This window comes from Vanessa cardui, chromosome 21 (genome assembly GCF_905220365.1).
Source record: "Vanessa cardui chromosome 21, ilVanCard2.1, whole genome shotgun sequence".
NCBI classification, from domain to species: Eukaryota; Metazoa; Arthropoda; class Insecta; order Lepidoptera; family Nymphalidae; genus Vanessa; species Vanessa cardui.
Window position 1 is genome coordinate 8,741,893 of NC_061143.1, and position 14,532 is coordinate 8,756,424.

Here is a 14,532-nt window from a genome sequence, read left to right on the forward strand (position 1 = left end):
GAGAATATAAATCCGTATATTCAGTCGCTTAAGGATCGGAGTCGCCTGCTGCACAAATTTAGTTTGATTACAGTGCTTAATACATCAAGTGAAATTCGAATAACATTGTTATATCAGTAACAATAGTTACGTAATGCAAGATCAGACAGGAGTTGCTAGGAAATGAACTCTAGTCTAATTGGAGTCTCAACAATGGTGTACGAATGAAAAACAGCTGTCATTTTTTAAGTGAATTCAAAATGATAGTTTGTACTTATATTCTATGTGCGACGGAAATCTTGTCTGTCTGACTGTTACTGACCGAAAATTGATGTAATTTGATATGCAACATTGTACTCCAACCCTTAAAACTCGAACGAAACTAATCATATATAATATTATCCAAAATAATTCGGTATATATAGTCCAAAAAACATTTACGTACATTAATATATAAAAGTACATATACAACTAATTTAAACATTGTATCCGCACCATTTTAAATTTAATAGTTCAACAACTTATGGAGTAACGGATCTCAGGACCCCACCGACTTCGTTCTGAGCCGAGATGCGATCTCATAGGACACCCTCAGGACGAACTTTAAATTTTAATTCGAGTCCCGCGCTCAACCTCAGGGCATGGGACATTAGTTCTCGCCCGAAAGACCGGTGACGCTGTAAAGGCCAGTAGGGCCAACAGCAATACTACACAAAAAAAAAGGATCTCAGGTTCATTTTTAACTTTGGCCTGAAATATTACCTCTTTTATAAAAAATAATTTAACGAAAACATTTCAAGTCATAGACAATATTCAGTAATGACTATAAATAAGATACCTAATAATGATGACGATGATGTCATTAATTTAATTCAACTGCCCCTCATAAGTGTCTGATACTGAGAATTGGTTAATCACATCTGTAATGTTCACATACATGATTGTAAGATTGATTTACAAGTTACATTTAAATATATATTATATTTAAAACTTCACCCGCACCCAAATCATATATTTTATATTCCCGCGCATTCCGTGATGTGTGTCACTTGAGGGAACAGATACATAAATACACAGATAATATATATATCCATATACAATATAAGTCCAATAATAATTATTATATTACTACAGATCTGTGTACACTACAACATCCCTTTTATTGCTCCATGATACAACTAATTACACCGGTTTGGTAATATAAATAATTTTCCATAATAAATAGCGCAATTAAGAAAAAAACTTACAAATACACGAATAGGCAATCTAAGTTAGTTTACGTTTTGTCATAAACTTGTATTGGAATAACCGAACGTGAAACGAATTTAAAACGGAGGAATCGTTTTATCAATTTTTATCGTTCCAATATTCGAAAAGCAATCCGTTCCTGTCAACCGGCACGCGATCTCGGCATATCGTCTGAAAACTTTGATTGTGTATTCTTTACGACACGACCGAACTCATAATTCGTAAGCAAACGAACTCTAAATAGGTTCATGGAAATTGATCTGAGTAGAAACGATGCAATTCATTTGCATATTCGGCGGAAATTTGCGTTTAATCGTGTTTTGATTTCCGTTAGTATTTTTTTTTGATTATTTTTCGCCCATAGATAATGTCGCTTTAAGTAATATGAACCATTCCTTAGTCTTAGTCAGATATTCTGTCCCTGACACTGACTCACTTACCCTTCAAACCGGAACACAATAATACTAAGTACTACGGTTTGGGGGTAGATTATCTGCAAGCCAGATGGGCTTGTACGTAGCTTTGCCGCCAAGTTCAGTTCAGTCCCTTTCAAGCTTGGTTGTAATGGTTTTAAATTGGCTTTAAGACCGTCAATGGTACTGAACGCAATGTTGCCCTATGTGGTAAATAAACAGGGATGAAACTGATTAACACAGGTATATATCTATCGTACATACAATTACTTGCTGGCTTTGTGGATGAGTAAAAAGGTGGGTATCATTATACTCGTACATATATTCAGCCGCTAAATAAGAATATATAATTCTTGTGTTCCGGTTTGAAAGGGTGAGTGAATATGTTACTATGAGCAAAAGGGCATTACATTTTAGTTCCTAAAATTGGTCACGTATTGACAGTATGTGGAAAATTAACATTTCTTACAATACTAACGCCTATGGGTTGTGGTGATAAGTTACCATCAAGTGGTCTATTTGCCAATCCTTCCTACCTTTCTATGACCTAAAAAGATACGTTTTCCATTCTATCGGTATCCAAGGAATCATCTCGACACAAATACGAGTCATAAACAAGTGACAGACTATTCGAATACAATTGTTTTTTATTTTTTTCAAGATGTAACGACAATTTTTCGTACACCTTTGCTATTCTGATATACTACAACCTTCGTATTTCACTTCTGAATTATTGAACATCGAGTTACGATGCTGACTTATTTCGATGATCCTAACTTTTAAAAGTTATAATTATCATGCACAATCACAATCAATTTTATGTATTATAAATTTATCTAGGCATGCTGAATTCGGAAAAACTAATTTCTGGGGGAGAGTAGATTATCTTCGCGCTTGTACTTGTAAATACTAGTAACTTGGTATCGCAGTCAGTAACTTTGTTTCGATTTCTTCAAATGATATAAGATTGGTTATAAATATTGGATATCGTTAGATAATAATCTAGCAGGAATAATCTAGGGACTTGAGTCTAGTAACTAGGAGCGCTGAGCCCTAGGCATTTGCCCAAAATGCCCAATAGGAATGAGGGGTCTGGTTTTACAGAATACATTGTACCTACTATCATATATATGGTAGTTATATGTTAAGTGTTCATTATGAAGTTTGCTTAAACTATTGCTTTGTTTCTGACAATCATTTATTGGATACTTCAAAACTCTTTAACATAATTATCACATAGATTTAACGAGCTTTGTCATACAATTAATAGCTATTACATAAACAATGGAACCCGATAACCGCAAACAGTCCCGTGTGTAAGCACCGATATGGCGGGTAATGAATTGATAAGCCGTCATTAATTAGCCGGCACAACCAGACAAACGGCACTAAAATATTGTTAGCATACGTCGTTATACTGTCGAATTCAGAAGTGCATTAAACGATTAATCTTTATCATTTGTGAAAAAGAAAATTACTTTGTACATTATATAATTTATACATTATTATTCATTCCTTTAATTATAACATTATAATTACACTGTTTTGCCTCCCTTCAAAAGGAAAACAGGAATTTACAGTATTTCTCGATAAAACATTGAAAGAATAGTTAGTAACCCACTAAATAAGATTTTTTTATGAGAAATTAACACCGTGCCACCACGATTGTGAAAACAGTTCTTCTCGTCAGTGAAGGTGCGAGGTTTATTCACTCTAATGTTTGGATTTTTAGCCCGATTTTACACAATTGATACTGATAACAGTTCGGTATAGCGGTGGCTAAATCGACCGTGATATAAGTGTTTAAATTATATATGAAAAAATTAGAGTATATAATATAAGTAATATTCTCATCGACGACCAGAATATTTTTTCCCTTTTTTATCTCGATAGCGTTGAAATATATTTAAAAATCTAATTTGGCCATTATTTTGCCACTATTTTGTATGCAAATAGCATACAAAATAGTTGTTGTATTTATATTTTTGACATTTATTCCGTATAAAAAAATGTGATAAAAGTATGAAAGCGTTTTATAGGACTTCAAAACTGAAAAAGTACGACCTACTTCAAACTTAATTAGATTACAGCAATTACTAACGCGACTGTACAAGCCATTATGCAGACTAGACCAGACTACGTATTGATCTGTAGCACAGCCTGTAATAATTGAACACGCTTAATGGGAAATCTATAAACGCAGTCATTATATTTGTATTCAGTGATTAACGAGCAAATACTTTGAAATAACCTTATTTTTATTGAAGTTATTTTTATCGAGAGCCGAGATGGCCCAGTGGTTAGAACGCGTGCATCTTAACCGATGATTACGGGTTCAAAACTTCAAACCCAGGCAAGCGCCACTGATTGTTCATGTGCTTAATTTGTGTTTATAATTCATCTCGTGCTCAGCGGTGAAGGTAAACATCGTGAGTAAACATGCATGTGTGAAATTTCATTGAAATTTTGCCACATTTGTATTCCGCCAACCCGCATTGGAACAGCGTGGTGGAATGTTCCAAGCCTTCTACTCAAAAGGAGAATAGGCCAAAGTCCAGCAGTGGGAAATTTACAGGCTGTTGTTGTTTGTTGTTATTGAAGTTATATTTTTTTACCGAAGAACGTAAGGAAAATCATCATATGGTACTTTAGAATTGTTCATTAAATAATCAAACGTAAATAATCTTATCTCCTGTATTAACTTTTTGACTTTTTAACGGTTTTTTGGTACAATTTTACCCCAATTCCGCTCCCCATACTTCAACAGATAGAACCATTAGTCACACACTCTCCCCACATTCACTAATATATCATCACGCGATTTTCGCACCCCATGATCTTTTAGGAAGTGACATCTTAAAACTGCTGTCGGATGTATCCGTCACTATCCGTTGGATCTTTGCTTTAATGTTTTAAAAAACAGTTACAATTGATAGTTTATTTAGAAACGTAGGTAAATATAAAATTTTATGTATCCTAAAACTGCTTACAACTTCCGAAAAATTGTAAAAAAAAGTAAAAAACAAAAAACCTTACAATAGGAATCTCTTTAAGTCGTATGTTATGGGGGGGGGGGGTATAACTCACATCATCATCACATCTCATCCGACACGTCTAGATTTCCTCACGACACGAAATGATTTATATACTATGTACATAAATGTAAATACGCATATATGACATTTGAAAACTCAGTGGTTCTTAAACGAACTTAACTGCAAATCGTTTAGGCCGTCAGTACCATCTCGCCTAAACATTTTAATGACAATAAAAATATTGTCATTGTTTTTTTTTATAAATATAAATAAATAAATATGAGACAACATTACTCTGATCCCAACGTAAGTAGCTAAGCACTTGTGTTATGGAAAATCAAGAGTAACGACGGTACCACAAACACCCAGACCCAAGACAATATAGAAAACTATTGGTAATCTACATCGACTCGACCGGGAATCGAACCCGGGACCTCGGGGTGGCGTACCCATGAAAACCGGTGTACACACCACTCGACCACGGAGGTGTTATTGATGGAATTACGAGTGACGAAACTCTGAAGTGTCAAAATTGTAGTTGGTTTCATGACAGATGTTTTACGCTTCTGTTATTATAATGTGTACTATTGACTTTATATACACAAACTAGCGGTCGCCCGCGGCTTCGCCCGCGTAGATAACGGTTCATAATCAGTCTTCTAATATCCCTACTGCTGAGGCACGGTCACATTTGAAGAATTACTGCAACCGGCGCTTGGATCTATTGTGATAAACCTCAAATTCGTGATCACAACACCTCAGCCAACAGACCAACATCAGCCACGAATCTGATGAGGTTCTTAGGGTCGGAGGCCATTATGCCCTCTAAGGACCGGAGTTAGAACATTTTATAGTTCTATCTTTTATAGTTTAGGCATCATACGCAAAAAAATCAACTTTTTTGGTAGATTTTTTCCTTTTTTGTCCGAAAAACCCAAAATATCTTACGGAACCCTATTTTTTTTTTCAAAATAAAATTTAGCCTATGTTATGCGGGATTAATTTAGCTTTCGAATGGTGAAGGAATTTTTAAAATCGGTCCAGTAGTTTTTGAGCCTATTCATTACAACCAAACAAACAAAGTTTTCCTCTTTATAATATTAGTGTAGATTAATTTAGAAGATTTGACTAGATTTTTTGAAGTTATTTCTGTTCAAATAAAAGATTCGACATCAACGAATCACTGCACCCATAATTATCAGTTATTAATTTATATATATTATAGTTATTTAAGTTTTTAGTTATTTTATTTGAAGGTGATAGTTTAGTTTTTAACGTATCATCTAATTCTAAGGTGTGCTAGAAATACTTATTAATTACACAGTACAGTGACATTAACATTAATATTTGAAGTATATATTTCTTAGTGTATGACGTTTACAAAAAAATGTAATCGATTTTAAAATGTAATTAATGATTGTCACCGTGTCCTCGTCTGACTTAAATTCCGATCTCAGATTGGGTATAATATTAAAATTAAACGCATAATAAAAACTAATTCCGTGTAATAAGTTCCAAAACCTTACATACCTAACATGCTAATAGTTTTTATCAGCGCTTTTACCACTATATTTCTAGATTATAAAATCGCTGTCTAGACTATAAGCCATGTCAACTATACATAGATAATCGTGTCTGCAAATATATCAAATTATTAATGACAGTTGCAATTTTTTATAGAATTATTATTCATATATATATTCTACTTTCAATAAGAATAAATCAATAGACATACTCACATATTTACATAATTATCAGTAATATAATATTATCAGTATGAAAATATACTTAGCATTAAGACGTTGCTTAAAATCATAATAAATCTGTGGGTAAATAAGGTCATGTCGTTAGAAGTCTTCATAAAATTAGCGAAGCCATTTCATGAATTCAGTTCATTCTATGAACTAGTTTTTGCGAATAAATATATATCAATATAATTTATACTAAACCTACTTCTTTATATGGGAACTAAATTTACCGACATCATTAAGTAAATTAACGGAATTAGAAAATACAGATTACAAAAAAGTTATTAATGTCTTTTATCGTGTCAAATATTTTAAAAGAAAAAAAAGTAAGTGAAGGTAGTAACCCTAAAGTCCAAAAAATACATAACCAACCCTAAAGTACAAAAACAATTACAATTTAATTGTAAATTATTTGATTTTAATACGTTTGGCGTTTTGACGGTTAATATGATATTTTTATGTAATCTATTGATTTTTTTTTATTTCCTTTTTTTAATTTTTTTTTTTTCTTTGTGGCTTTAAACTATTTCCGTACAGGGAGTGTTCCTCATAAGTAATTTAAGTCATAACAAAATCGTCACGTATATGAAACATACGTTCGCTGTATTTCAGTCACGTGACACGAGGGGTGCAATGAGATACTTTTTGCCGCTTTTTTAATACACAGTAAAAAACTGAGGGATAGAAAACACTTATCTTTCGTGCGAACGATATGTTATCGCTTACATTGCAGTGATTGTCAAACTTTATTCGTAAATAAAACATTTTTAAACTTAAATTTTCTTTTTACTCTCACAACAACAACAACAACCTGTAAATTCCCACTGCTGGGCTAAAGGCCTCCTCTCCCTTTGAGGAGAAGGTTTTTGGAACATATTCCACCACACTGTTCCAATGCGGGTTGGTGGAATACACATGTGGCAGAATTTCTATGAAATTTGTCACATGCAGGTTTCCTCACGATGTTTTCCTTCACCGCTGAGCACGAGATGAATTATAAAGACAAATTAAGCACATGAATCAGCAGTGCTTGCCTGGGTTTGAACCCGCAATCATCGGTTAAGATGCACGCGTTCTAACCATTGGGCCATCTCGACTCGTGTCTTTTTACTCTACGGTATGAGTTTTCCAAATGATTAAGATATTAATTAGTTATTATTCAATTATCACAATATAGTAATATATTTTTTTCTAATTGAGTGTAGTATTAACGAATTACTAGTATTAAATGAAATGGTATTACTATTTCATTATTTAATTTGCAACTATATATTTAAGAAAAAGCATTATTAAAATTCCCAAAAAAAAAACATTTTACGTCAAATGAATAAAGTAATGTAAATGTATATGTAATGTTTTGGTAAATGTATTTCCTTCCTCATATAATACAAAAGTAAGTCTTATCAGCTAGATATATTATAATTATTAATTTTTTTAGCTTGCATTATGCTCCCAAAGTTTGAGAGCCCGTTTAGTTCCTAACCTACACTGACAACTTCGCTAGCTTGTAAAGACATCCGTCATCTTTCGTTCCGACCCTATGTTTTAGGTGATACTGACACACCAATTTAAATAGATCTCTAATGATAGATATGTCTTTGAAGAAAATGCAATTTGAGAAGGTCATTATAATTTAGTTAGAGGGGTTTATGTCTTAATATGCTATTTCCTATTAAAAATTAAAACGGTATACGGTTTTTTAAATGGTTTAAGTTTCAAATGCTGAATACATAAATAGGAGGATATTTTTGGAGGTTTTATTTTTCATAATTTTAAAATATATATCAAATATCAAATATATTGAAGATATTAAATAGTAAACATATTAGGTTGATTAAATTGTGTTGCCACATTTTATTTAACTGATTTTGGCCAAAAATAATTACTTTAATCAAGTAAGCCATTTTCAAAACTTTTGAACCGTTATTTTAAATAATTACGTGCGTGTACCTTTTTACTCACTATGTAATCCAAAAACAAATATATTTTTAATACTAGTTATATTTTCTATTTCATCTCAATTTCAAGTCCAGGACAACTCTGGTTTTCATATAGGTAATCTAATTTGTGGTTATGTTTGGGAGACTACCCAAAATCGTTACGAACCAAAACCAAAGCTTCAACCCCTGCTCTTATGAGAGGTGCCAAGATATTTACAATAAATTTATTGCTTTTCAACCGACTTCCAAAAGGAGGAGGTTATCAATTCGTCTGTATTTTTTTTTTTTTTTTTTTTTTTTTTATGTTTGTTACCTCATAACTTTTTACTGGGTGGACCGATTTTGATAATTTTTTTTTTGTTTGAAAGGTAGTGCTTCCCGTGGGGTCCCATTTTTTTTATTTTTTTTTCCGATGATGGTATCCATGTGAAAACGACATAAGTCTTAAATTTGCCTTATGTATATGCGCGACAAATAGGTGAATAACTGAAAATCACGTCAACCAATTTTGAAAATTCTTTTTTTATTATAAAATATATACTTCTAGGGTAATTTGGTGAAAGTTTGGTAAGGTTCTGAGCACAGGATCCATGACAAAGTAACGGAACGGAAGGGAACGGAACAATTCTGAGGAGCACGTTAGCGATACTCGGTCGAATCTTTTATTTATAGGTTATTTGGATATTTGAGTCACCTTCCGTAATGTGGTTATGTTTATGTAATTATCATAGTCGAATATTATAATCAACTAGCTACCTATCCCGGCTTCGCACGGGTGCAATACTGATACTAAATATACTACAGAATTTGTTTATATACGACATCACATCGAAAACTTCTAAAATTATCAGTGTTTCTTTACTATATTGTTCATGTATTATATACACAAACAGATGGTCCAGGAGGTGTCCTGGTCCACTGTGGTTAAAAAGGGAAAGAAGGGAAAGCAGGCTTCCCTTCCGACTGTTGCAACCACCACAGTTGCGCCTATGGTGCCCAAGGCAGGACAAGCAACTAAGCCTAAGCTGTCCGCGCCTCGTACAGCTGCAGTGGTATTAACTCTGCAGCCGGAAGCGGAGAAGAAAGGCATCACGTATGCTCGGGTCTTGGAGCGCGCTGAGCAGAGCGTGAAACTCCAAGACCTTGGGATCAATGGTGGGCTCAAAGTTCGACGCTCAGCGACGGGGGCCAGAGTGTTGGAGCTGCCGAAAGCACAGACGGAACAGGCAGAGAAACTAGCCGACAAGCTCCGTACGGTGCTGGATGGAGTGGCCAACGTTGCTCGCCCCATAAGAAAGGTGGACATCAAGGTGACAGGGTTAGACGACTCCGTCACTAAAGATAAAATTATTGCCGCAGTCGTTCGCGAGGGGAGTTGCCCCGCTGAAACGGTAAGGTGCGTGGATATTTCACGAGGACCTGGTTCCATGGGTATGGTCTTCGTGTCTTGTCCAATAACTGCGGCAAAAAAGCTGGCTGACACCGGTCGTCTTTTGGTTGGGTGGAGCTCGGCCAGAGTGTACGTGATGGAGCAGCGCCCTCTGCGCTGCTACAAGTGCATGGGTCTAGGCCATACAAGGTTGCTCTGCCCATTCAGTGCGGAACGAGGAAGCCTTTGCTACCGGTGCGGCGTTGATGGACACAAATCGTCTACATGTACCGGGAAGCTGCGCTGCGTAGTATGCGCAGACGCCGGCAAGCCCTCCGGGCACGTGATGGGGTCTAAAGAATGTAGCCCCCCCATCACGAAAGGTAAGGTGGCCCTCGCTACTCAGACTACCAATAATGTCGGACGACGCCAGGCTGAGGAGGAAGCTGCAATGTCAACATGAGCGCAGACTTCAGCTTCCTTCAGACGAATATCAACCACTGCGCCGGGGCTCAGGATCTTCTACTGCAGTCCATGGCGGAGTGGCAGGTAGACCTGGCGGTGGCCTGTGAACCCTACTACGTCCCTCCCCTACCTCACTGGCTGGGAGACTTGGACGACACCGTAGCGGTCCTCACGAGGAGCGGAACGGGGCCCCCCCTCTCACTCATCGAAAGGGGTTCGGGCTACGTAGTCGTGGGGTGGGGGGAGTACGTCGTCGTCGGGACGTACTTCTCCCCTAACCGCAGCCTGGCTGAGTTCGAGACCTATCTCGGCTTGGTCAGAGCTGCGGTGGCCCGGCAGTCGCCGAAACCGATAATGGTTCTCGGCGACTTAAACGCGAAGTCGCGTGCCTGGGGTAACCCTGTCACGAATCCGCGAGGGAGGGCCGTCCAGGTGTGGGCCCTGCTCTCCAACCTGTCCCTTCTCAACAGGGGACAGGTTCACACCTGCGTTCGCCATCACGGGGGTTCCGTGGTGGACGTTTCGTTCGCCACTGCTGTCGTAGCACGCAGAGTGGTTGATTGGAGAGTGGAGGAGGAGGTGGAGACTCTATCGGATCACCGGTACATCCGATTTGAGATCTCCACTTCTCGCAGGCCGGCGGAACCCCAGAGGGTGCCGACCACGTTGCCGAGGTGGTCTCTCGGCCAGGTCGATCGAGAGCTTGTCAAGGAGGCCGCAATCGTGCAGCGGTGGGGTTCCGCAGCGAGGAGGGAGGGCGCCAGCGCAGAGGAGCTGGCAGGCCGGATGCGCAGTTCACTCAAGGAAGTCTGCGATGCGGCCATGCCTCGGACACGTATACTGGTGGTCGCCAGAAATCGCCGACCTTCGGGCGACGTGCTGTCGGGCACGGAGGGCCTACGTCCGCTGTCGAAGACGCAACGGCCTCGACACGGATTTGGAGGGACAGTTGCTGGACGCCTATCGCCAGCTGAAAAAAGAGCTGCAGCTGGCGATACGCAAGGCCAAGGAGAAGGCCAGGGAGGAACTTCTGGCGGGCCTCAATCGAGACCCGTGGGGGCGCCCGTACCGCGGTGTACGCGGGAAGTTCCGCACCCAAGGCGCCCCCGTCACCGAGACGATGCCGCCGGAACTCCTCCTTCGCCTGGTTGGGGAACTCTTCCCCCATCCAGGCGAGCACGTCCCTCCGCAGATGGCGCCCCGCTCCGTGACCGAAGACCCAGTGGTTTCACCACTGATTACGGAGCGGGAGATGGAGATGGCCCTCGGTCGCTTGAGGGCCAGGAAGACGGCGCCGGGTCCGGACGGGGTTCCAGGGCGTATTCTGTGCGACGCCCTGGAATACCTAGGTGCAAGGCTTCGAGCTATTCGACGAGTGTCTGTGCAGCGGGCAGTTTCCGAAGCCTTGGAAAGAAGGGAAGTTGGTCCTGTTGCCGAAGGAAGGTCGGCCGTTGGATTCCCCTTCGGCATACAGGCCAATTGTGCTGCTGAACGAGACGGGAAAACTCTTCGAGAAGGTCCTCGCAGCCCGTCTCGTTCAGCACCTCGAGGAGGTCGGCCCGGGTCTCTCGGAGGTGCAGTACGGATTCAGGGCGGGCCGATCGACAGTCGACGCCCTGAATGCCCTGAAGACTCGGACGACGGAAGCGGTGGCCCGGGGGCAGGTTGTCCTGGCTGTGTCGCTTGACGTGGCGAACGCCTTCAACAGTCTCCCTTTCGAGACGATACGGGAGGCACTCCGATACCATGGGGTGCCGACCTATCTGAGGAGACTGCTGGAGGCGTACCTCCAGGACAGGGAGATCCTCTGGGCGGGGGTCGATGGGAGGATCGTCCGGCATCGAGTGGGCTGCGGCGTTCCACAGGGGTCGGTCCTCGGCCCAATTCTATGGAACGTCGGTTTCGACTGGCTCCTGCGGGCTCCCGTCCTTCCCGGGATGGGGGTGTTGTGTTATGCTGACGACACTCTCGTCACGGCGATTGGACGGGACTTCCGGGAGGCGGCTCGCCTTGCCGAATTCGGAACGGCTCTCACCGTGGACCGCATGGGAATGCTGGGCTTGAGGGTCTCCATATCCAAAACGGAGGCCCTCCTCTTTCACGGTCCACGAAAAGGACCCCCACGAGGGGCGAGTATCACCGTCCAGGGGACGGTTATCAAGGTGCAGGCCCAGATGAAGTATCTGGGCCTGATCCTGGACGGTCGATGGAGCTTCGGGCAGCATTTTGTTCATCTCGGCCCAAGGCTCATCAACGCCGCTGCCGCTCTTGGTCGCCTCCTTCCGAATGTGGGAGGGCCGGGGTCGCTATGCCGGCGTCTTTATTCCGGCGTAGTGAGGTCGATGGCGCTGTACGGTGCCCCGATCTGGATAGACGCCCTCACCGCTAAAAATCGGGCTCTGCTGCGAAAGCCGCAGAGGGTCATAGCGGTGAGAGGCATCAGAGGGTACCGTCCGGTGTCGTGGACTGCGGCGACACTTCTCGCGGGTGATCCGCCCTGGGAGCTTCAGGCGGAGGTGCTCGCGGAAGTGTACCGGTTCCGGGTCGAGGCGAGGGACCGCGGCGACCGTCCAGGGTCGGCGGAGATCGGGCGGATCAGGGCTCTAGCCCAGCAAGCCCTGATCGCCCGATGGCAGGAGGATCTGGGGACTCCCACGGCGGGCCTAGCGACAGTGGAGGCGATCCGTCCCCACTTGAGTCGCTGGGTCGAGAGGAAGCACGGCACACTGTCGTATAGAATGACGCAGGTACTTACCGGACACGGATGCTTCGGTAAGTACCTGCACGGGATAGCGCGGACACGGCGTACCACACCCTGTACGAGTGTGCTGCGTGGGGGCCCCAGAGGCACATCCTTGCGGCGACTATGGGCGGAGACCTCTCGCTACCGAGCGTTATCAACACCATGCTCGGTAGCGAGGTGTGCTGGTCAGAGATGCGCTCCTTCTGCGAAAGTGTCATGTCGCAGAAGGAAGCAGCGGAGCGGGAGCGGGAAAAAAATGCCGCCGCTGACTCGCTCCGCAGAAGACGACCGGGGAGAAGGAAAAGGCGCTACGCGCATCTTCTCCCTCCGCCTCAATAGGCGCCGTAGGGACCAGGGGGGTCCCAGTACCCTGGGAATCCCCCCTAGCTGTTGAAGGCCCGTATAAGCGGGCCGACCGTCAGGGCGTCACGGTAGCATGCGTAAGCGATCCCGTGGCGTCCGCCGAAAGACGGAGAGGGTACCGCTGGTTTTTTAGTGGGTAAACCCGGTGTGCTTGGGCGCACTCGGCGTTCAGGGCTCCGGGGAGTCCCACACACCCCCCCACATTCCATCACGTGGGGGAAGCGCGTAAAGCGTTTTTCCAGCGTAATAAAAAAAAAAAAAAAAGCACACACTACATGCACATCATTCATTCATACAAACACACATACACACGCACGCACACAAACACCTACGTCACACTCGCCTCAGATCACTTTATTTATATTAATCAAAAGTTTCTTTAGTTGCTGATATAACATATGATGTTTTGGAAGAGTGAGTGGGTGGGTCCCTCTGACACGAGTATGTATCATACCATCTAGAGACTAGAGAGCCCTAACCTTAAACATGTATGCTGTAGTAAGAATAAAGAATAATAAAAATCTTATCTAAAAAACGATCATTATCAAGTACTCACAAAGGAAGACCTATTTTGAGTACCTATTAAGCGTAACAAATAGCGTTTCGGGGTTAAATTTAATAACACTAATTAAACATAATTTATTACACCAAAATAATTTGGTTTTAGTTAAATAAGCGAGAGAACGTCAATGTGAATAAATGTTTGGCATTCAATCTATTCTATACATCTGGCCTTTATAACAAAATTAATGTATTCCTTGCTTATTCTGCAAAGGTAATCTAATTAAAACGACCGTGGTTGCATTCTCTTAAAATTCAATCTGATTGATTTTCCTTGACTATTATAATTGCGATAAAAATAATTCATTTTTCATTTATCCTGTAATGTAAATAAATTCTAATGTCATAAGGTGAATATATTCCTATAGTTAATAATAGATATTTAGGAGATATATTTTAAATAGATAAGCTGATTAAAGTGGAAAATAGATGTCCATTGCCAACTTATAGTATAATATTGTGTTCTACTATGTATGAAAAAGTTTCGTTTCTTCAAAATATTGATTTCTCACATAAACATATATTTGGGTAAAATGAACACGCTTTCTTGTAATAACATTCATTTTAATTTTAATCTTTTTTATTTCCGCAAAAACGTTTTCACTCATTTTGGTGACATTATATTACTGACTATCTAATTTTGATTCGCTGATTATTTGTAATAATAT